This window comes from Mus musculus, chromosome X, assembly GCF_000001635.26.
Source record: "Mus musculus strain C57BL/6J chromosome X, GRCm38.p6 C57BL/6J".
In the NCBI taxonomy this organism is placed as follows: domain Eukaryota; kingdom Metazoa; phylum Chordata; class Mammalia; order Rodentia; family Muridae; genus Mus; species Mus musculus.
In genome coordinates, this window is record NC_000086.7 from 34,174,018 (window position 1) to 34,199,187 (window position 25,170).

The following is a 25,170-nucleotide window of genomic DNA, read 5'->3' on the forward strand; positions in this document are numbered from 1 at the left end:
AATAAGGCTGCTATGAACATAGTGGAGCATTTGTCCTTCTTACCAGTTGGGGCATCTTCTGGATATATGCCCAGGAGAGGTATTGCTGGATCCTCCGGTAGTACTATGTCCAATTTTCTGAGGAACCGCCAGACTGATTTCCAGAGTGGTTGTACAAGCCTGCAATCCCACCAACAATGGAGGAGTGTTCCTCTTTCTCCACATCCACGCCAGCATCTGCTGTCACCTGAATTTTTGATCTTAGCCATTCTGACTGGTGTGAGTTGGATCTCAGGGTTGTTTTGATTTGCATTTCCCTGATGATTAAGGATGTTGAACATTTTTTCAGGTGCTTCTCTGCCATTTTTTATGCCTCAGGTGAGAATTCTTTGTTCAGTTCTGAGCCCCATTTTTTAATGGGATTATTTGATTTTCTGAAGTCCACCTTCTTGAGTTCTATATATGTTGGATATTAGTCCCCTATCTGATTTAGGATAGGTAAAGATCCTTTCCACTCTGTTGGTGGTCCTTTTGTCTTATTGACAGTGTCTTTTGCCTTGCAGAAACTTTGTAGTTTCATTAGGTCCCATTTGTCAAGTCTCAATCTTACAGCACAAGCCATTGCTGTTCTGTTCAGGAATTTTTCCCCTGTGCCCATACCTTCAAGGCTTTTCCCCACTTTCTCCTCTATAAGTTTCAGTGTCTCTGGTTTTATGTGAAGTTCCTTGATCCACTTAGATTTGACCTTAGTACAAGGAGATAAGTAAGGATCGATTCGCATTCTTCTACATGATAACAACCAGTTGTGCCAGCACCAATTGTTGAAAATGCTGTCTTTCTTCCACTGGATGGTTTTAGCTCCCTTGTTGAAGATCAAGTGACCATAGGTGTGTGGGTTCATTTCTGGGTCTTCAATTCTATTCCATTGGTCTACTGGTCTGTCTCTATACCAGTACCATGCAGTTTTTATCAAAATTGCTCTGTAGTAAAGCTTTAGGTCACGCATGGTGATTCCACCAGAGGTTCTTTTACCCTTGAGAAGACTTTTTGCTATCCTAGGTTTTTTGTTATTCCAGATAAATTTGCAAATTGCTCCTTTTAATTCGTTGAAGAATTGAGTTGGAATTTTGATGGGGATTGCAATGAATCTGTAGATTGCTTTTGGCAAGATAGCCATTTTTACAATGTTGATCCTGCCAATCCATGAGCATGGGAGATCTTTCCATCTTCTGAGATCTTCTTTAATTTCTTTCTTCAGAGATTTGAAGTTTTTATCATATAGATCTTTCACTTCCTTAGTTAGAGTCACGCCAAGATATTTTATATTATTTGAGTCTATTGAGAAGGGTGTAGTTTCCCTAATTTCTTTCTCAGCCTGTTTATTCTTTGTATAGAGAAAGGCCATTGACTTGTTTGAGTTTATTTTATATCCAGCTACTTCACCGAAGCTGTTTATCAGGTTTAGGAGTTCTCTGGTAGAATTTTTAGGGTCACTTATATATACTATCATATCATCTGCAAAAAGTGATATTTTGACTTCCTCTTTTCCAATTTGTATCCCCTTGATCTCCTTTTGTTGTCGAATTGCTTTGGCTAATGCTTCAAGTACTATGTTGAAAAGGTAGGGAGAAAGTGGGCAGCCTTGTCTAGTCCCTGATTTTAGTGGGATTGCTTCCAGCTTCTCTCCATTTACTTTGATGTTGGCTACTGGTTTGCTGTAGATTGCTTTTATCATGTTTAGGTATGGGCCTTGAATTCCTGATCTTTCCAAGACTTTTATCATGAATGGGTGTTGGATCTTGTCGAATGCTTTTTCTGCATCTAACGAGATGATCATGTGGTTTTTGTCTTTGAGTTTGTTTATATAATGGATTACATTGATGGATTTTCGTATATTAAACCATCCCTGCATCCCTGGAATAAAACCTACTTGGTCAGGATGGATGATTGCTTTAATGTGTTCTTGGATTCGGTTAGCAAGAATTTTATTGAGGATTTTTGCATCGATATTCATAAGAGAAATTGGTCTGAAGTTCTCTATCTTTGTTGGGTCTTTCTGTGGTTTAGGTATCAGAGTAATAGTGGCTTCATAAAATGAATTGGGTAGAGTACCTTCTACTTCTATTTTGTGAAATAGTTTGTGCAGAACTGGAATTAGATCTTCTTTGAAGGTCTGATAGAACTCTGCACTAAACCCCTCTGGTCCTGGGCTTTTTTTGGCTGGGAGACTATTGATAACTGCTTCTATTTCTTTAGGTGATATGGGACTGTTTAGATGGTCAACTTGATCCTGATTCAACTTTGGTACCTGGTATCTGTCCAGAAATTTGTCCATTTCGTCCAGGTTTTCCAGTTTTGTTGAGTATAGCCTTTTGTAGAAGGATCTGATGGTGTTTTGGATTTCTTCAGGATCTGTTGTTATGTCTCCCTTTTCATTTCTGATTTTGTTAATTGGGATTTTGTCCCTGTGCCCTTTAGTGAGTCTAGCTAAGGGTTTATCTATCTTGTTGATTTTTTCAAAGAACCAACTCATCGTTTGGTTAATTCTTTGAATAGTTTTTCTTTTTTCCACTTGGTTGATTTCACCCCTGAGTTTGATTATTTCCTGCCGTCTACTCCTCTTGGGTGAATTTGCTTCCTTTTTTTCTAGAGCTTTTAGCTGTGTTGTCAAGCTGCTAGTATATGCTCTCTCCCGTTTCTTCTTGGAGGCACTCAGAGCTATGAGTTTCCCTCTTAGAAATGCTTTCATTGTGTCCCATAGGTTTGGGTACGTTGTGGCTTCATTTTCATTAAACTCTAAAAAGGCTTTAAATTCTTTCTTTATTCCTTCCTTGACCAAGGTATCATTGAGAAGAGTGTTGTTCAGTTTCCATGTGAATGTTGGCTTTCCATTATTTATGTTGTTATTGAAGATCAGTCTTAGGCCATGGTGGTCTGATAGGACACATGGGACAATTTCAATATTTTTGTATCTGTTGAGGCCTGTTTTGTGACCAGTTATATGGTCAATTTTGGAGAAGGTCCCGTGAGGTGCTGAGACTTGCTTTTTCTAGGGCATATTTTCCCTGCTTGTATTAGAGTTTTCCTATTTTTATCTTTGAAGGGCTTGATTCATGGAAAGATATTGTGTAAATTTTGTTTTGTCATGGAATACGTTGGTTTCTCTATCTAAGGTAAGTGAGAGTTTTGCTGGTTGTAGTAGCTTGGGCTGGCATTTGTGTTCTTTTAGGGTCTGTGTCACATCTGTCCAGGATCTTCTGGCTTTTATAGTCTCTGGTGAGAAGTCTGGAGTAATTCTAACAGGCCTGCCTTTATTTGCTACTTGACCTTGTTCTCTTAGTGCTTTTAATATTCTGTCTTTATTTAGTGCATTTGTTGTTCTGATTATTATGTGTCTGGAAGAATATCTTTTCTGGTCCAATCTATTTTGTGTTCTATAGGCTTCTTGTATATTCATTGCCATCTCTTTCTTTAGGTTAGGGAAGTTTTCTTATATAAGCTTGATGAAGATATTTACTGGCCCTTTAAGTTGAAAATCTTCATTTTCATCTACACCTATTATCCTTGGGTTTGGTCTTCTCATCGTGTCCTGGATTTCCTGAATGTTTTGAGTTAGGATCTTTTTGCATTTTTCATTTTCTTTTTTTTTTTTCAATGTTTTCTATGGAATCTTCTGCACCAAAGATTCTCTCTTCCATCTCTTGTATTCTGTTGCTGATGCTCACATCTATTTTTCCTGATTTCTTTACTAGAGTTTCTATATCCAGATTTGTCTCCCTTTGGGTTTTCTTTATTGTTAATACTTCCACTTTTAGATCGTGGATGGTTTTATTCAATTCCATCACTTGTTTGGCTGTGTTTTCCTGTAATTCTTTAGGGACTTCTACCTGTTTAGCATTGTTCTACTTTATTTCTTTAAGTGAGTTATTAATGCCCTTCTTAACATCCTCTACAAACATCATGAGATATGACTTTAAATTCTAGTCTTGCTTTTCAGGTGTGTTGGGGTATCCAGGACTTGCTCTGGTGCACCTGCTGGGTTCTGATGATCCTGAGTTGTCTTGATTTCTCTTAGTAAGATTCTTACATTTGCCTTTAACCATTTGGTAATCTTTGGTGTTAGATGTTCTAGCTGTCTCTGTCTGGAGCTTGTTCCTCCTGTGATTCTGTAAGCTTCTGTCAGCACTCCTGGGAGTCCACCTCTCTCCTTAGGCCCAGTGGTCAGGCAAGCTCTCCTCTTGAAGGGATGGTGCTCAGAAGTCTGGTTCTCAGATACACACCCTGAGTTTCAAGGTCAGAACACTCTCTGGAGGCCAACTCTCCTCTGGCAAGGGTGGTGCCCAGGGGTCTGGGTCAGCTCTACCTCTTGGCTGAGCATGAAGGCTCAAAGGGACCCTTACCAAGAAGCACTGTTGCTTCTGCCACCCACGTGCTATCCTAAGTAGACCGGTCTCAGTGATCCCAAGATCCTAGGTGTGCTAGGGTCGGCCCAGGTCATGCCCAAGATGGTGTGGGGCTGCAGCCACCAGAAGGAATCCTAGACTCTAGTTGGCAGGGTTCCTTTTTCCCTGTTCCTGCTGGCACAATACCCTCCAGGATTCTTTGGAACAGATGTTGCTTTCCACTCAGCAGTGATCTCAAGATCCTGGATATACTAGGGCACCAGTGGCGTGGAGAGTCCTCTGGGGTCCTTGGGACACTCAAGTTCACACCATGAGGCTGGTGCAGACTGGAATAAATCCCAGCTACTGGAAGGTCAGGGTTCCTTTGTCACTGAGCCTGATGGCAAAAGACACTCCGGGATTCTTTGGAAGAAAAGTTGCATTCCAATCACCAGTGATCCCAAGATCCTGGGTGTGCTAGGGCACCTACTGCATATAAAGTCCTCTGGAGACATTGGGACCCTCTGCCAAGTTCTCACCCAAGATAAATTCTTGGGGTTTATTTCTTTGTTTTGTTTAGAGATTTTGTATGTGATGTTAAATTGTTAATATTAGATATATCCAGATTTTTAAAATCAAATAACTAACTAAATGATTGATTTTTATGTAGGAATTTTGTGCTTGTACATTTTCTTTAACCTCTTTCAATTGTTCGAGATCAGATATGATGTATACTCATTTTATTTGGTTCTAAAATGTCTTTGAGTTCTTTCGTATTTTCTTCATTTACATTTGCTATCCCAAAATTCCCCCCTTAACTTCCCCCACACACACTCCCCTACCCACCCACTCCCACTTCTTGGCTCTGGTGTTCCTCTGTACTGGGGCATATAAAGTTTGCAATACCGAGGGTCCTATAGGGTTGCAGAACCCTTCAGCTCCATGGGTACTTTCTCTAGCTCCTACATTAGGGACCTGTGTTCCATCTAATAGCTGAATGTGAGCATCTACTTCTGTGTTTTCCAGGCACTGGCATTGCTGCACAAGAGACAGCTATATCAGGGTCCTTTCAACAAAATCTTGCTGGCATATGTGATAGTGTGCACATTTGGAGGCTGATTGTGGGATGGATCCCAAGGTGCGGCAGTCACTAGATGGTCCATTCTTTTGTCTCAGCTCCAAAATTTGTCTCTGTAACTCCTTCCAAGGGTGTTTTGTTCCAAATTCTAAGAAGGGGAAAAGTGTCCACACTTTGGTCTTCGTTCTTCTAGAGTTTCATGGGCTTTGCAACTCATAATTTGGGTATTCTAAGCTATCAGTGAGTGCATATCATGTGTGTTCTTTTGTGATTGGGTTACCTCACTCAGGATGATACCCTCCAGGTCCATCCATTTATGTAGAAATTTCGTAAATTCATTCATTTTAATAGCAGAGTAGTACTCCATAGTGTAAATGTACCACATTTTCTGTATCGATTCCTCTGTTGAGGGGCATCTGGGTCCTTTCCAGCTTCTGACTATTAGGAATAAGGCTGCTATGAACATAGTGGAACATGTGTCCTTCTTACCGGTTGGGTCATCTTCTGGATATATGCCCAGGAGAGGTATTGCAGGATCCTCCAGTAATACTATGTCCAATTTTCTGAGGAACTGCCAGACTGATTTCAAGAGTGGTTGTACAAGCTTGCAATCCCACCAAAAATAGAGGAGTGAACCTCTTTCTCTACATCCTCGCCAGTATCTCCTGTCACCTGTATTATTGATCTTAGCCATTCTGACTAGTGTGAGGTGGAATCTCAGGGTTGTTTTGATTTGTATTTCCCTGATGATGAAGGATGCTGAACATTTTTTCAGGTGCTTCTCAGCCATTCGGTATTCCTCAGTTGAGAATTTTTTTAACTCTGAGCTCCTTTTTTAATGGGGTTATTTGACTTTCAGGAGTCTACCTTCTTCAGTTCTTTATATATATTGGATATTAGTCTTCTATCTGATTTAGGATTGGTAAAGATAATTTCCAAATCTGTTGGTGGCCTTTTTGTCATTATTGACAGTGTCTTTTCCCTTAAAGATGCTTTGAAATTGTATGAAGTCCGATGTGGACTATCGATCTTAGAGCACAACCCATTGCTGTTCTATTCAGGAATTTTTCCCCCGTGCCCATATTTTCGAGGGATTTCCCCACTTTCTCCTCTATAAGTTTCAGTGTCTCTGGTTTTATGTGGAGCTCCTTGATCCACTTAGATTTGACCTGAGTGCAAGGAGATAGGAATGGATCAATTTGCATTATTCTACATGTTGACCGCCAGTTGTGCCAGCACCATTTGTTGAAAATGCTGTCTTTTTTTCCACTGGATGGTTTTAGCTCCCTTGTCAAAGATTAAGTGACCATAGGTATGTGAGTTCATTTCTGGGTCCTGAATTCTATTCCATTGGTCTACTTGTCTGTCGCTATACCACTACCATGCAGTTTTTATCACAATTGCTCTGTAGTACAGCTTTAGGTCAGGCATGGTGATTCCACCAGAGGTTCTTTTATCCTTGAGAAGACTTTTTGCTCTCCGAGGTTTTTTTTTTTTTTTTTTTTTTTTTTTTTTTTTTCCAGATGAATTTTCAAATTGCCCTTTCTAATTTGTTAAAGAATTGAGTTTGAATTTTTATGGGGATTGCATTGAATCTGTAGATTGCTTTTGGCAAGATAGCCATTTTTACTATATTGATCCTGCCAATCCATGATAATGGGAGATCTTTCTATCTTCGGAGATCTTCTTTGGTTTGTATCTTCAGAGACTTGAGGTTCTTATCATAGAGATCTTTCACTTCCTTAGTTAGAGTCACCACAAGGTATTTGATATCATTTGTGACTATTGTGAAGGGTGTTGTGTACTGGGTAGTTTTGTGTCAACTTGACACAGCTGGAGTTATCACAGAGAAAGAGCTTCAGTTGAGGAAATGCCTCCATGAGATCCAACTGTAAGGCATTTTCTCAATTAGTGATCAAGGGGGAAAGGCCCCTTGTGGGTGGGGCCATCTCTGGACTGGTAGTCTTGGGTTTTATAAGAGAGCAGGCTGAGCAAGCCAGGTGAGGCAAGCCAGTAAAGAACATCCCTCCATGGCCTCTGCATCGGCTCCTGCTTTCTTACCTGCTTGAGTTCCAGTCCTGACTTCCTTGGTGATGAACAGAAGTATGGAATTGTAAGCCGAATAAACCCTTTCCTCCCCAACTTGCTTCTTAGTCATGATGTTTGTGCAGGAATAGAAACCCTAAGACATGTTGTTTCTCTAATTTCTTTCTCAGCCTGTATATCTTTTGTGTAGAGGAAGGCCATTGACTTGTTTGAGTTAATGTTATATCCAATTACTTCACTGAAGCTGTTTATCAGGTTTATGAGTTCTCTGGTTAAATTTTTAGGGTCACTCTGGCTAGAACTTCAAGTACTATATTGAATAGGTAGGTAGAAAGTGGGCAGCCTTCTCTAGTCCCTGATTTTAGTGGGATTGCTTCCAGCTTCTCACCATTTACTTTGATGATGGCTACTGGTTTGCTGTCGATTGCTTTTAACATGTTTAGGTATGGGCCTTTAATTCCTGATATTTCCAAGACTATTATCATGAATGGGTGTTGGATTTTGTCAAATGCTTTCTCAGCATCTAAAAAGAAGATCATGTGGCTTTTGTCTTTGAGTTTGTTTATATAGTGGATTATGTTGATGGATTTCCATATTTTAAACCATTCCTGCATCCCTGGAATAAAACCTAATTGGTCAGGATGGATCATTGCTTTGATGTGCTCTTGGATTTGGTTAGCAAGAATTTTATTTAGTATTTTTGCATTGATATTCATAAGGGAAATTGGTCTGAAGTTCTCTATCTTTGTGGGTCTTTCTGTGGTTTAGGTATCAGAGTAATTGTGGCTTCATAGAATGAACTGAGTAGAGTACCTACTGTTCCTATTTTGTGGAATAGTTTGAGAAGAACTGGAATTAGAACTTCTTTGAATGTCTGATAAAATTCTGCACTAAACTGATCTGGTCCTGCGCTTGTTTGTTTGTTTGATTGTTTGTTTGTTTGTTTGTTTGGGAGACTATTAATGACTGCTTCTATTTCTTTAGGGGATTTAGCATTGTTAAATCATTTATCTGGTCCTGATTTAACAGTGGTATCTGGTATCTGTCTAGGGATATGCCCATTTCATCGAGGTTTTCCTGTTTTGTTTAGTATAGCCTTTTGTAGAAGGATCTGATGGTATTTTGGGTTTCTTCGGGATCTGATGTTATGTCTCTTTTTTCATTTCTGATTTTTTTAATTAGGTCGCTGTCCCTGTGTACTCTAGTGAGTCTGGCTAAGGGTTTATCTATCTTGTTGATTTTCTCAAAGAACCAGATCCTCGTTTGGTTGATTCTTTGATTAGTTCTTCTTGTTTCCACTTGGTTGATTTTGCCCCTGAGTTTTATGATTTCCTGTCATCTACTCCTCTTGGGTGAATTTGCTTCCTTTTGTTTTAGAGGTTTTAGGTGTGGTGTCAAGCTGCTAGTGTGTGCTCTCTCTATTTGTTTTATTTTTTTATTTTTTTATTTTTGGAGGCACTCAGAGCTATGAGTTTTCCTCTTAGAAATGCTTTCATTGTGTCCCATAAGTTTGGGTATGTTGTGGCTTCATTTTCATTAAGCTCTAAAGAGTCTTTAATTTCTTTCTTTATTCCTTTCTTGACCAAGGTATCCTTGAGGAGAGTGTTGTTCAGTCACCACATAAATGTTAGCTTTCTATTACTTATGTTGTTATTGAAGATCAGCCTTAGTCCATGGTGATCTGATAGAATGCATGGGAAAATTTCAATATTTTTGTACCTGTTGAGGCCTCTTTTGTGACCAATTTTATGGTCAATTTTGGAGAAGGTACCATGAGATGCTGAGAAGAAGTTATATCCTTTTGTTTTAGGAAAAAATGTTCTGTAGATATCTGTTAGATCCATTTGTTTCATAACTTCTCTTAGTTTCACTGTGTCCCTGTTTATTTTCTGTTTCCATGATCTGTCCATTGATGAAAGTGGTGTGTTGAAGTCTCCCACTATTTTTATGTGAGGTGTAATGTGTGCTTTGAGCTTTACTAAAGTTTCTTTAATGAATGTGGCTGCCCTTGTATTTGGAGCACAGATATTCAGAATTGAGTGTTCCTCTTGGAAGATTTTAACTTTGATTGGTATAAAGGGCCCCTCCTTGTCTTTATTGATAACTTTGGGTTGGAAGTAAATTTTATTTGATATTAGAATGGCTACTCCAGCTTGTTTCTTCAGACAGTTTGCTTGGAAAATTGTTTTCCAGCTTTCATTCTGAGATAGTGTCTGTCTTTTTCAATGAGATGGGTTTGCTGTAGGCAGCAAAATGTTTGGTTCTATTTGTGTAGCCAGTTATGTTAGTCTATGTCTTTTTATTGGGGAATTGAGTCCATTGATATTAAGAGATATTATGTAAAAGTAATTGTTGCTTCCTATTATTTTTGTTGTTAGAATTTTCTTTCTGTTCCTGTGGCTGTCTTCTTTTAGATTTGTTGAAGGATTATTTTTTTTTCCTTTTTCTGTTATTATCCTTTGAAGGGCTGGATTCCTGGAAAGATATTGTGTGAATTTGGTTTTGTCATGGAATACTTTGGTTTCTCCATCTATGATAATTGAGAGTTTGGCTGGGTATTGTAGCCTGGGCTGGGATTTGTGTTATCTTTGTGTCTGAATAACATCTGTCCAGGATCTTTTGGCTTTCATAGTCTCTGGTGAGAAGTCTGGAATAATTCTAATAGGCCTGCCTTTATATGTTACTTGGCCTTTTTCCCTTGCTGCTTTTAATATTTTGTGTTTATTTAATGCATTTGTTGTTCTGATTATTATGTGTCGGGAGGAATTTCTTTACTGCTCCAATATATTTGGAGTTCTGTAGGCTTCTTGTATGTTCATGGGCATTTCTTTCTTTACGTTTGGGAAGTTTTCTTCTATAATTTTGTTGAAGATATTTGCTGGCCCTTTAAGTTGAAAATCTTCATTCTCATCTACTCCTATTATCCATAGGTTTGGTCTTCTCATTTTGTCCTGGATTTTCTGGATATTTTGAGTTAGGATATTTTTGCAGTTTGCATTTTCTTTGATTGTTGTGTCCATGTTCCCTATGGAATCTTCTGCACCTGAGATTCTCTCTTCCATCTCTTGTATTTTGTTGCTGATGTTCGCATCTATGGTTCCTGATTTCTTTCCTAGGGTTTCTATCTCCAGAGTTTTCTGCCTTTGGGTTTTCTTTATTTTTTCTATTTTCCTTTTTAGATCCTGCATGTTTTTGTTCACTTCTATCTCCTGTTTGATACTGTTTTCTTGTAACTCTTTAAGACATTTTTGCCTTTCCTTTTTAAAGGCTTCTAGCTGTTTACCTGTGTTTTCATGTATTTCCTTCTTAAGGTCCTCCAACATCATCATTGGAAGTGATTTTGGATTCATGTCTTTCTTTTCTGATGTGATGGTGTATCCAGGAGTTGTTATGGTGGGAGAGTTTTATTCTGATGATGCCATGTAACCTTGGTTTCTGTTACTTCCGCTCTTCATGTGACTTGCTTGTGCCTTTTAGGACCTGCTCAAGCCTGATCACATATGTACAACTTCCAGTTGATAATGGATTGTTGCTGTGCACAAGCTACTTTCTAGCTTCATTGGTTAGATAATACTCAGCTCATGAGATGCAGGTCAGATTACATGGCAATTTGGTAGCTCATTGTCAAATGTTTAGTTTCTACTGAGACCTAATATCAGGCCAAGAACTGTCACTCAAATAGAGAATCGCTATCTGCAAAAATCATTTGTCCAAAGTACCTAGGGTTTCCTCTGTAATACATGTGTAGGGGCCTGCTAAATTCTCCAAGCAGCATCCCCATCTGCCACTGTCACCTCATGTGCCTAGTCATAGAAAAACATGCACAGCAGCCTGGACCTGTTAAAGAAACTTCTCCTATTTCTGTACCCACACAAAGCTAGCTTCTCTTCAAGTCACTTGGTATATGGTATGCTTACCTTAATCTGTTGTGTGAGCCATTTATTATTATTTTCCCAGTTTCTGACTGTATAATTTGGATATTATACTTATAAGTTGGCAGGTATATGCATCAGAACATGGAATATGTTGGAAGAATCAAAAGGAGAGTTAGAAGGGGGCAATAGGAAGATGAACATAAACAGGGTACGTACATAAAATTTTTCAAAGAATAAATAAAACCATTAAAAAACAAACAAATATACAATGACCATAAAATATTGCTATACTAAATTATAAAACAGAAATATTTATATGTACAAAGAAATAAATTTCAAGCCAGAAATTCAACAGGGAATCTACAGCATAATAAGGTATATATCAATTAGAAAAATATCAAATTAAAATTATAAGCTAGAAAGTATTAAAGGGAAAAAATGGATGAATTTAATAGCTTATGCTTAAGAATAATTGGCAAATCAGAAGCCTTGTAAGAAACAATAGAAATAAAGTTTAAGAGGAATACAAGAGAAAAATAATAATGCTGAAGGCAGAGGTCAGCATAACAGGAGTGTGAATTGGAATCTCAGACTCACAGGGAAGGTAGAAAGAAGCAGGAGATATTTAAACGAATAAAGAAGCCAAAACCATACAATGGGGAAAAAAAAGAAAACATCTTCAACAAATGGTGCTAGTCTAACTGGATGTCTGCATGTAGAAGAATGCAAATAGATACATAATTATCACCCTGCACAAAACTCAAGTCCAAGTAGATCACAGACCTCAACATAAAACCAGATACACTAAATCTAACAGAAAAGAAAGTGGGAATTGTCTTGAATGCGTTGGTACAGGAGACAAACTCCTAAGCGGAACACCAGTGGCTCAGGCTCTAAGATTAACAATTGATAAATGTGACCTCATGAAACTGAAAAGCTTCTGTAAGGCAAAACCCACCATCAATAAGACAAAACAACAGTCTACAGAATGGGGAAAGATCTTCACCAACCCTATATCTGACAGAGGGCTCTCCAAAATATATAAAGAACTCAAGAAGTTAGACTCCAACAAAGCAAATAACCCAATTAAAAATGGGGTACAGAGCTAAACAGAGAATTCTCCACGGAGGAATCTCTACTAGTGGAGAAGCACTTTTAAAAAAAATCAACATTCTTATTAGTCATCAGGAGAATGCAAATCAAAACAACTCTGAGATTCCATCTTAACACCTATCAGAATGGCTAAGATCTAAACTCAGGCGAGGATGTGGAGAAAGGGGGACATTCCTCCAGTGCTAGAGTGGAAACTTGCACAACCACTTTGGAAATCAATTTGGTGGTTTCTTAGAAAATTGGGAATAGCTCTACCTCAAGACACAGCTGTACCACTCCTGGACATATACCCAAAGATCAAGTGTCCATAGTATGTGGATTTATTTCTGTGACTTTGATTCAATTCTGTTGATCAATCTGTCTATATTTATGTCAATATCTTGTGATTTTTATTACTATTGCTCTGAAGTATAGCTTACAATCAGGGATAGGGATACCACCAGAAATTATTTAATTATACAGGATTGTTTTAGCTACCCATGGGTTTTTTGTTTTTCTATATGAAATTGAGAAATGCTCTTTCAAGGTCTGTAATGAATTGTGTTGGAATTTTGATGTGAATTGCATTGAATCTGTAAATTGATTTTGATAAAATGCCCATTCTTAGTATGTTACTCCTACCAATCCATGGACAAGGGAGATATTTCCATCCTAATATCTTCCTCAATTTCTTTCTTTAGAGACACAAAGTTCTTGTCATACAGGACTTACACATCATATGTTAGAGTTACACCAAAATATTTTATATTTTTTGTGACTATTGTGAAGAGTGTTGTTCACCTAATTTCTTTCTCAATTTATTTATAATTTTTATAAAGGAGAAATATTGATATTTTTTAGCTAAGCTTGTATCTGGCCACTTTGCTGAAGGTGTTTTTTCAGCTGTATTAATTCTCTGGTAGAATTTTGGGAATCATTTATGTGTACTATTATATGCATGAATAGTGATACCTTGACTTTTTCCTTTCCAATATGTAGCTACTCGATCTCCTTTAGTTGTCTTATTTCTCTGGCTAGAACTTCAAGTACTATATTGAATATGTAGGGAGATAGTGGAGAGTCTTGTCTTTTCCCTGATTTTAATGTAATTGCTTTAAGTTTCTCTTCATTTAGCTTGATGTTGGCTATTGGCTTCCTGTATATTGCTTTGATTATGTATAGGTAAGTTTCTCTAATCAAGTATGAGGAGGGAATTTGGGAGGTTTGGGAGAAAGAAGTGTAATGGGTGGCATCTCTGATCTCTCTAAGACGGGGTTAGGGGTAGGGTGGGGTGGGGTAAGGGAGAGATGTTACTCTGACTGTTATCTCCCTTTGAAATCCTCTTCCCTAGCTGGGCTGCCATGTCTGACCTCAGTGGGAGAGGATTTACCACCTAGTCCTGCTGCAACTTGATGTGCCAGGGAGAGTTGGTATTCCCGGAGAAAAGGGAGTGGGGGATGAGAGTGGGACTGGGAAGAGAGGAGGGAGGAGAGGCTGTAATCAGGATGTAAAGTGAATAAGCAAATAAGTTAAGGAAAACAACAACAAAAAGAAACTGGATTAATTTCAATTTATTCAAGAACATTGGTTATTTCCATTAAGTACTGTAGTATTATGTATATGAATATAAAAATCCTTTCATCAAAGCAAGGAAGAGAGCACAAAACTGCCCTTAAGTCATTGAAGACCTGGAGCACCTATGGGCCTCCCACGAGGTTCTAACAAAACCTACAACCTCCAACCCAAGAGCCTGTGTCTGAAAGAGCTGGTATGAGAAAAGGAGACAATCCTTCCCCAGGTTTTAGCCAGACTCTGAGTACACAATGGGATAGTGAGGAGCCCAGTGAAAGCAATTAGTGATTTGTCCTGTGACCCTCTAGCACAATGTTTTGCAGGTCCAGTTGGACATGACATGTTTTCATTGGAAAGGCACATTTATAGTACCTAATGACAGCCCATGTCAAGTGGCATATTGGTTTTGTGTTTGTTTGTTTGTTTGTTTGTTATTGGTAGACATCTCATTTTTTTCAATTTTTTGTTAGGTATATTCTTCATTTACATTTCAAATGGTATCCTGAAAGTCCCCTATACCCTCCCCCCTACCCTGCTCTCCTTCCCACCCACTCCCACTTCTTGGCCCTGGCATTCCCCTGTACTGGGGCATATAAAGTTTGCAAGACCAAAGGGCATCTCTTCCCAATGAGGGTCAACTAGGCCATCTTCTGCTACATATGCTGCTAGAGACACGAGGTCTGGGGAGTACTGGTTAGTTCATATTGTTGTTCCACCTATAGGGTTGCAGACCCCTTGAGCTCCTTGGGTACTTTCTCTAGCTATTCCATTGGGGGCCCTGTGTTCTATCCAATAGATGACTATAAGCATCCATTTCTGTATTTGCCAGGCACTGGCATAGCCTCGCAAGAGACAACTATATCAGGGTCCTTTCAGCAAAATCTTGCTGGCATATGCAATAGTGTCTGTTTGGTGGCTGATTATGGGATGGATCCCTGGGTGGGGCAGTTTCTGGATGGTCATCCTTTTGTCTCAGCTCCAAGCTTGTCTCTGTAACTCCTTCCATGGGTATTTTGTTCTCTATTCTAAGGAGGAATGAAGTATCCACGTGTTTGTCTTTCTTCTTGATTTTCTTGTGTTTTGCAAATTGTATCTTGTTGGAAACTAAAAAGGGGGCCCAGGGGAAAGAGTGGGGAGGAGAAGACCCACACCCTAACAGAGTTCCACCTATGCTCTTGTCAGTCAGGTGTGGGAGGGTTGCTATCTACCTTCCACTCATTCCCGGGTGGGCATCCAAGCCTTTGACACACTCTTCCGGGTGTGGCAAGGGGCAGGCAGTACTACCTGGGATTCCTGGAGCTACTTTGCTAAAGCCACCAGTGTTATGGGAGAGAGGGATGAGAGAAGAGGCTCCCAACACCTGTGAGAGTGAGCACAGCAGATCGAGATGAGCAGAGACTGGCTATGGTTTTAGAGCTTTATTGTAGAAAGGCAGGGAGAAAGAGAGAAGGTAGAAGAGATAGAGAGACAGACAGAGAGAAAGGGCTAGAAAGAAAGAGACTTAGAGGGAGAGAAAAGAGGAGAGGAGAGAGGAGAAGACAAAGAGAGGGGAGAGAGGCTGAGAGTGAGGGGTAAGAGGTAAGAGAGTGAGAAGTAAGTAAGATACAAGTAAGAGAGCAAGCAGGGGCTGAACAACCCTTTTTATGGCCTTTACTGTTGCTAGGTAACTGGGGAGGAGTTTAGCCTGAAGGTCAGAAGCTTGGGCCATTGCCTACATGACTTCTAGCCATGCTTCTCTTGTGGGGGCTGTGGGGGTCTGTAACTAAGGCAGGAGCCACAGTTCCAGGAGCATGAGGGAAATTCACTCCTACTATGTCATGAAGGTGAATTATCACCATTTTTGTGGTTCAGACCTCAGCTTAACTGGAGACCAGCCTGTCTGTGCATAGCCCAATAACCCACAGTATCTTGGGTATTCTAAGTTTCTGGGCTAATATCCACTTAACAGTGAGTGCATATCTAATGACTTCTTTTGTGATTGGGCTACCTCACTCAGGATGATGCCCTCCAGGTCCATCCATTTGCCTAGGAATTTCATAAATTCATTCTTTTTAATAGCTGAGTAGTACTCCATTGTGTAAATGTACCACATATTCTGTATCCATTCTTCTGTTGAGGGGCATCTGGGTTCTTTCCAGGTTCTGGCTATTATTAATAAGGCTGCTATGAACATAGTGGAGCATGTGTACATATTACCAGTTGGAACATCTTCTGGGTATATGCCCAGGAGAGGTATTGCTGCATCATCCAGTAGTACTATGTCCAATTTTCTGAGGAACTGCCAGACTGATTTCCAGAGTGGTCTTACAAGCTTGCAATCCCATCAGCAATGGAGGAGTGTTCTTCTTTCTCCACATCCTTGCCAGTATCTGCTGTCACCTGAATTTTTGATCTTAGCCATTCTGACTGGTGTGTGGTGGAATCTCAGGGTTGTTTTGATTTGCATTTTCCTGATGATTAAGGATGTTGAACATTTTTTCAGGTGCTTCTTAGCCATTCAGTATTCCTCAGTTAAGAATTCTTTGTTTAGCTCTGTACCCCATTTTTAATGGGGCTATTTGAATTCATGGAGTCTAGCTTCTAAGCTCTTTGTTTATATAATACAAATATATAAATACAAATACTAATATATTGGATATTAGTTCCCTAACAGATTTAGGGTTGGGAAAAATCCTTTCCCACTCTGTTGGTGGCCTTTTTGTCTTATTGACAGAGACACAAATTTATAGAGGAGTAAGTGGGGAAAAGCCTCGAAGATATGGGCACATGTGAAAAATTCCTGAACAGAACAGCAATGGCTTGGGCTGTAAAATCAAGAATCAACAAATGGGACCTCATAAAATTGCAAAGCTACTGTAAGGCACATTGTTTTTGACAAATCAGTTTCCTTTAGACTACACCTTCAAGCCACTTAAGGTTGCGTTTACAACAAAAATTTATCATCTAAATATCAACAGTAATGGCAGCATTTATCTTGATAATCTCAGATCACAGTGTCTCCTGCTTTAACTATTTCTAATGTTCATTTATCCATTTGTTCACTGCTATGTGATCCAAACCCTGATGACCTCCTAGTGCCAGAGACTGCACAGATCTAAAACAAATAGTGATAAATACAACAGAATATCTTGGGAATGGACTCAGAAGTATGCCATGTGATGTTACCTTAAAGTCAGAATAACTTGCATTTTATAGCTGGAATAAACTTCAAATTCCTATTCCTTTTTTTGACCTCATGTTTTTCTTTTTTTTTCTTTTTGTTTATTTCCCTCCTTTCATTCACATGTTTATCTAAGAGACTTAAATTCTTTCAGCTTTAGACAATAACTACTTTTAGAATCTGCAAAGTAGTTACAAGAAAACAGTTGCCCAAGATTCAGAATCTTTTTAAAAAACTGGAGCTTGTCCAGATACATATGTAGCCAAGGATGAGACAGTGTTTGAGACAGTGTTTGAGACAGTGTTTCTCTGTGTAGCCACATCTGTTGTGGAACTCACTTTGTAAATCAGGCTGGCCTCAAACTCACAGAGATCTACCTGCCTCTGCCTCTTGAGTGCTAGTATTAAAGGCATATGCCACCACTGCCTGGCTAAAATAATATTTTTAAAATAACATGGTTACATGCTAAATTCACAAGGGGTGGATAAGCCTATATTGATAGATAATTTCACAGAATCTAGAAACACCCTGAGGAAAAATGGTTGTGCATGCCTGGGGCCAGGGAGAAGTTAATTTCTTTGGTTATCGAAGGAGGGAGACCTAATCTAATTGCCTAATGAATGAAAAGAAGTAAGTGAAGTACCTGAGCTCATCTCCTGTTGGTTCCTAAATGCAAAAGCAATGAGACCAGCTAGCCTCCTGTTTCTTCCATTTCTTTCGCCAATATCTTCTCTGCTATGATGGATTGTCTTTCTTAAATTGATTGCCAAAATCATCTCTTATTTTCTTAAATTGTTTCTTGTTGGTTATTTTGACACATCTATGAGAAAAGGAACTAATATAGAATGGACATGGTGGTGACTTGGAAAAGTTATGGAGTTACATATGATGACCGTGGTCTGACCAGGAAGAGACAGGGACAGATAGTCCAGGTGTCTAAACACAAAAAAAGTAAATAGATATGTCTTAGATAACTGAGAGCCCTATGTGGTTAACAAGCAATTGGGGCATACCAGGGCTTACAAATAAATGCTCTATATGATCCATGTTTCACCTTCTACTTTCCTTCATTGTTACATCCTACCCCATCACATAAAGAAAATATCACACACATACACACACACACACACACACACACACACACACACACACATACACACAGACAGACAGACAGACACACACACACACAAACACACACACACACACACACACACAGAGAGAGAGAGAGAGAGAGAGAGAGAGAGAGAGAGAGAGAGAGAGAGAGTCAAACAGCATTTAATTCCTGTGTAGCAACAAGGACATCTTGCATGCAGTTCAGTCTGGTTAAGGAATGGGAGAAGCAAAATGAGGCTTTAGTCAATGATAGAGGAAGGAAGGGATTTAGATGGGTCTTGAGGCTTTGAAGATGAAGTATTAACCAGGTTGCTTGAAAGATCGCTGTGTCTTCCCTTTTGATGACCCCAAGCACAGAGTACATCACCGTTGTCTTCATATTCTTTTTCACTTTCTGAGGAGCTTTCACCAAAAGCACGTTGCTTTTCATAAACAAAACAACATTTGGATGAGCGACGGCCCAAGTGTTCATTGTCAATAGTGTCACTAGACCACCCAACCTTATTGCCTGACTTCCCCTTCTCTAACTTGTTGGACATATTGCTACTTTTTAGCTTATCACCCAGCACAACTGTGGGATCTGAGATGGATCTTCAGTCAGCTTAGCAGAACTGGAAGCCTGGCAGAGGAGAGAAATCAATGTATCCAAAGAGTCTGAGGAAATAGGAATTTGAAATCAAGTCAGAGTCACAATTAAAATTTAATGTTGCAATTATTTTTATCTTAGAATTTTTACACAACTTACTCTTGTTTCTCAGTTGTTGTATGTTCAAATTCATATCTTGAGATCACAGAAAATAATTTGGTTTTAAGGGAAATGGTAGAAAGAAAATTTGGGTCTGACTATTTCAATTTCCTCCTGTCAAATGAAAAGGCAAATGCTACCTCTAAATACATATCTTTGTGAAAATAAGATTAGAGAAAGCACCACATGGATTTTAACTTCTGATTTTACTTGAGTAATAACAACAGATACACATGATCATTATTTATTTCTGCCATATAAGTGATTCTCTGAGTAAGTCTATGGCCTCCTATGTGAACTGATAAGGGTTTGAAGATATGGCTAGAAAAGAACTCAAGTGCCAGGATATAATGGGAATCCAAATTTCATACTAGAATCCTTCAAGAATTATTAATTTATTGTACAAAGAATGTAATTTACTGTGTATCTAAATTTTAATGACATTCCAATATGACGGCAGGAAATGGATAGTTTAGAGACTTTGGAGGTTAGTTATTAATATAGATGAGTAAACAAGCATGAACCAATGTCAGTAGTGGTGATAAACAGAACGAAGACAATTGTAGATAATTTCGTCACTGAAAGGGAAAATTACTTGTTATTAAGGGTGGACATAAATTAGAATGGGGGCAACATCAGACCTGATACAGAGGAGGACAAGACCAGGCCAGAAAAGTTAGCAAACTAATAACCATTGAAAATCAGAATCCTTGGGTTTTAAGTGGCCCACTTTATAACATACCCATTTAATTAGAATCTCCAACAGGTCTTTCTGGTCTTATCTAGATATTTTGTCAGCAGACATCCTTAGGAGACCAGTTTTGCTGTGGCTTTGTTGTGCTTGCTTCCATGACAACTAAAGACACAAATAGAATGTATTGTTTCTATCCCCCAAGAGACCTGCCTTTGAGTAGTCAACCTACTGATTGACTAGCAAAATAGTTTACCTTATACATTCTTGTGTCATGAGGGACGAGACCTTTACAAAATAAATAAATTGAACTTAAAAACCCCACAACCTTAAGTCATTTTAATTCCTGTCAGTGCTTGGCAAGGCCTGAGAATTTCATCTACATTATGGATCTGTTAAAGCTCTGGTCCTCAAATTTAGGTGTCAGAACTTCTTGAGAAAATTTTCATCAGTGTATACTTATTGAATAAAGCAATGGGTTTCATAAGGCTGCCTTGTTTAAATATATCACTTACTTTGACTATATTCACTTTCCATTACTCTCTTCTATCTCCCACAAGTGTCCTTTTCCATGTTTAATACATTTTTTAAAATAACATGTCCTCAGTTCCAACCCAGAAAGTCTAAAACCCAAACCTGCTATAAATCTTTTAATGTTTTACATTCTAAAATTATGACTGAAAAGTGGTTTGGAAACATTGTGTGGGTCAACATGTTGTTGGCCAAACAAAATATATCAGCAGCCAAAGTCTAGCTCATGATCCCAAAGCATACAATACCAGTAGACTTTAAGTTTTTATTTAATTCTTTTAAAATGTATGTGGGTGACATCTTTGGTAAAATTTTAAATGATATCTGTATAGGTAACTTTAGAATAACACAAATAAAAATATTTTAAAATAACAGGTCCTCAATGACAACATTTTACGTTGTCACAAGTTTATTGAATCTCAATTATGGACATTGGCAAAGAATTATTAATTAAAAAGAAGCCTGCTTGAGAGCAAAGCACCTTTTTACTTGTATTCATCAGGGTTTTTTTTTCTTTTTGTTATATAGTTCAATTCATGTGTTGGTTCGTGCAGACATCATTGCAGTTAGCACATAGAAATATTCCAACCTCTCAAACTATCTCTTCCTACCCACATTATTAAAAATCTTCTTGATCCCTGGCAATAATGATTTGTGCTCCATCTGTATAAATTCATTATCTATATAATGCATTGTAAAGGAATTATAGACATTTTGAAATTGGATTTTTTTCACTCTCTGTAATGCCACTGAAACTTATTCAATTATTGTTTCTTCTTTATTATTGCTGACTAGTGTTGCATTTATGAATTAACAAAGTTGTTGAAGATATTTAGGTTGTTTTCATTTTTGAAACTATCTTGAATAAAGTTATAGTCAATACTCATACAAGACTTGTCAGAGCGCATAAGTTTTCCTACTTCTAGAATAAATGCCTAAAGGATGTGGCAACACTTGTTTGTTTTGTTTATTAGATATTTTCTTTAGTTACATTTCAAATGTTATTCTCTTTCCTAGTTTCCCCTCCAAAAACACTCTATTCCTTCCCCCTTTCCCCTGCTCAAGAACCCACCCACTCCCACTTCCTAGAACTGTCTGTCCCCTGTACCGGGGCTTAGAACAACACAGGACCAAGGGCCTCTTTTCCAATTGATGACCAACTAGGTCATCCTCTGCTGCATATGCATGAGTAGGCCCTCTCTGTATTTTCTTTGATTGGTTGTTTAGTCCCAGGGAGCTCAGGGGTGCTGGTTCTTTCATATTGTTGTTCTTCCTAGGGGAATGCAAATCCTTTCAGCTTCTTGGGAACTTTCTTTAGCTCCTTCAATGGGGATCCTGTGCTCCTTCTAATGGATGACTGTGAGCATCCACTTCTGTATTAGTCAGGCACTGGCAGAGCCTCTCAGGAGACAGCTATATCAGGCTCCTGTCAGCAAGCTCTTGTTGGCATCCACAATAGTGTCTAGTTTTGGTGTTTGTTTTGGGGATGGATCCCCAGGTAGGGCAGTCTCTGGATGTTCATTCCTTCAGTCCCTGCTTCACACTTTGTCTCTGTAACTGCTTCCATTGGCATTTTGTTTCCCCTTCTAAGAAGGACCAAAGTGTCTACACTTTGGTCTTCCTTCTTCTTGAGTTTGATGTGTTTTGCAAATTGTATCTTGGATATTCTGAGCTTCTGGGCTAATATCCACGTATGAGTGAGTGCACATCAGGTGAGTTCTTTTGTGATTGTGTTACCTCACTCAGGATTATATCTCACAGATCCATCCATTAGCCTAAGAATTTCATAAATTCATAGTATATATACTATCATATGCATAATAGTATATATAAGTGATACTAAAAGTTTCACCAGAGAACTCCTAAAACTGATAAACAACTTCAGTGAAGTAGCTGGATATAAAATTAACTCAAACAAATCAATGGCCTTTCTCTAGACAAAGGATAAAGAGGCTGAGAAAGAAATTAGGGAAACAACACCCTTCACAATAGTTACAAATAATATAAAATACATTGGTGTGACTCTAACTAAGGAAGTGAAAGATCTGTATGATAAGAACTTCAAGTCTCTGAAGAAAGAAATCAAAGAAGATCTCAGAAGTTGGAAAGATCTCCCATGCTCATGGATTAACAGGATCAATATAGTAAAAATGGCTAAAAATACCAAAAAGTCTATAGGAATTCACTGACAGAAAGGAAAGGTGATGCTCAAAGTCTCAGGGCAGTGCTACAATGCATAGGCAAGCAATACCATTTAAATGGAGAGATTTAAAAAAAAATCATTTCTTCACCCATAAACCAGAACCAATTATTCAATATGGCCAAGTACCATGTTTTATTAGAGTTATTTCTGAATTAGATCATTGAACAGGATTCTAACCTAAATAACAAATTTTATCTAAAACATTTTCTAGACCAAAAAGCATGCTTTGAGCCCTCCTTAAATAAAAAGGCCCATAGTGTATGAAACTAATCAACCATAGATCCTATATTTACTCCACCAATCCTCAGGACAGTTTATAATCTTTGTCCTAGTTGGGATTTTATTTATGTGAACAGACATCATGACCATGGCAAGTATTATAAAGGACAACATTTAATTGGGTCCGGCTTACAGGTTCAGAGGTTCAGGCCATTATCATTGTATTAGTCAGTGTTCTCTGGAGCCCCTTCAAGATCTAACACAAAAGCCTATGACTCCAGTGTCAAGATCCAAACCAAAGGCACATTGTCTTCATGCTTCAATATCAGGCTCACAGGTTTGCCCTCCATTTCTAGATTGAAGTTCATTGCAAATATACTCAAGTTGACAACCAAGAATAGTCATCACAGTGTGTATGGAGAGAGTAAACATCCTTATATTCCTCTGTTTAGTGAAAATGCTTAGAGTTTTTCTCCATTTAAATTGATATTGGCTATATATAGGCTTGCTGTAAACTGCCTTTATAGTGTGGAGGTATATCCAGTTTTACCCCTAGTTTCTTCAGGACTGTTATTTTGAAAGAATTTTAAACTTAGGCAGTTTCTGCAGCAAAGTGGTAGTAAAGCACATCTTTAATCCCAGCAGCTGGGAAGCAGAGGCAGTTGGATCTCTGTGAGTTCAAGGCTATCCTGGTCTACAGAATGAGATCCAAGACTGCCTGGACTACACAGAGAAACCCTGCCTCAAAAAAACCAAAAACAAATGAGATAAAACAAACACAATTTTTTTTTTTCTAGATCTAATGAAATGATCTTCTGTCTTGTCTTTTAGTCTGTTTATGTGGTAGATATGTATTAGATTTACATATGTTGAACCATCTCTGAATCTCCAAGATGAGGCCAACTTTATTATGGTTGATAACTTTTGATGTATTCTTGAATATGTTTTAGAAGTATTGAGAATTGTATTTATGATCATAAAGGATATTGGTCTATAATTTTATGTTGAGTCTTTTTGTGGTTTTGGTAACAGTAATTGCCACACCCACTCCAGTAAAAACTGCATGGCAAGCCCAAAAGCTTGGACGCAGACCCAAGCCAAAAAGTTTCATAAAAACTTAGTCTCCTGGAGCATTGGCCTCCCATAGCACGAATGCTCCAAACTTGTCCTTGCATTAGTCGGTGAATGGATCTGTGTGCTTTCTTTCAGTTTTGTTTTATTATATTTGCCTCCAATGAATGATTTGTCAAATACCTAAATTAGGGTGAACTTTGCTTTCTGGCCTCCACCAATGTCCTAGGCAATTCTTGAGCTGACCCTGTGCTTACAATTTAGTAAGAATGTTACTTATTCACACAAATTGCCTCCCATATTGAAAGAGAGTTAGTGGATGAAATCAGGCATTACTATCTATTACATAGAGTTAGAAATTTCAGAGCAAGCTTAGCAAAATAAGTTTAAAATTCTTATTATAGCTATGTATGGCAGACCACATCACTTAATAGAAGAAAGTCCCCCACAAAATCACTTAGAATAACAGCCAAGTCACTCCCATATACAGGAATTTACAGGGTTTAGGAAGAAGATCAGGCTGTGGTTTAAGGAGGAACCAGAGTATTGCATTATTCATGAGAAGTCTAGTTAGAGCAGAACTTCCTAATTAGAACTATGACTTGGGGGTGAAAGTCCATGCCCCTGGGAGCATGATGACCTCACACCTGGTTTCTAAGTATATAGCTGACCTTAGATAAAGCTGACTTTGTCTCAGTTGTTATATTGTCTAGTTCCTGCTAGTCTTTATGTATCCATTCCTCTGTTTTGTGTAAAGAGTCATTAAGCATCGGGTAATCTCTATGTACCTTGGCTGATGTGTCACCTAACTTCCTTATTTTCTTCTGTATTAAAAGTCTGATGCTCGCTTTGAGAAATTTAATTCAGATCAACAGTCCATTGTGTTTGTGTCTGTTTTTCACCATGATGACTCCTTGCTCCCCTGAATACCAGGACCTTGGTTCCCCATGGGTTGAGGGGCCAACGGAGTCCAGTTCATGGCAAGTAATAATGGCTTTGAAAAAATTAAGACATACCCCTTCATTTTAAATTTTGTGAAATAATTTGAGGCATATTGTCATGAACTCTCCTTTGAAAATCTTGTAAAATTCTGTGCAACATTAATCTGTCCCTGGACCATGGGTTAGGAGATATTTAATTCTGTTTCACTAAGGGATGTTTATAGATCAATCTGAAATTGTTTATTTCAATTTAATTTAATTTTGGTAGGTCATATGTATCAAGAAATCTATCAGTTTCTTTAAGGATTTCCACTATAGTAGGATATACATTTTTGAAGTATGTCTATATGGTTCTTTGAATTTTCTAGATGATTGTGGTGGTGTCTCTGACTTCATAATTTCATTTTTATTCATTTGGACTCTCTTTTAGTTAATTTGTCTAAAAGCTGGTTAATCTTTGTGCTTTTATAAA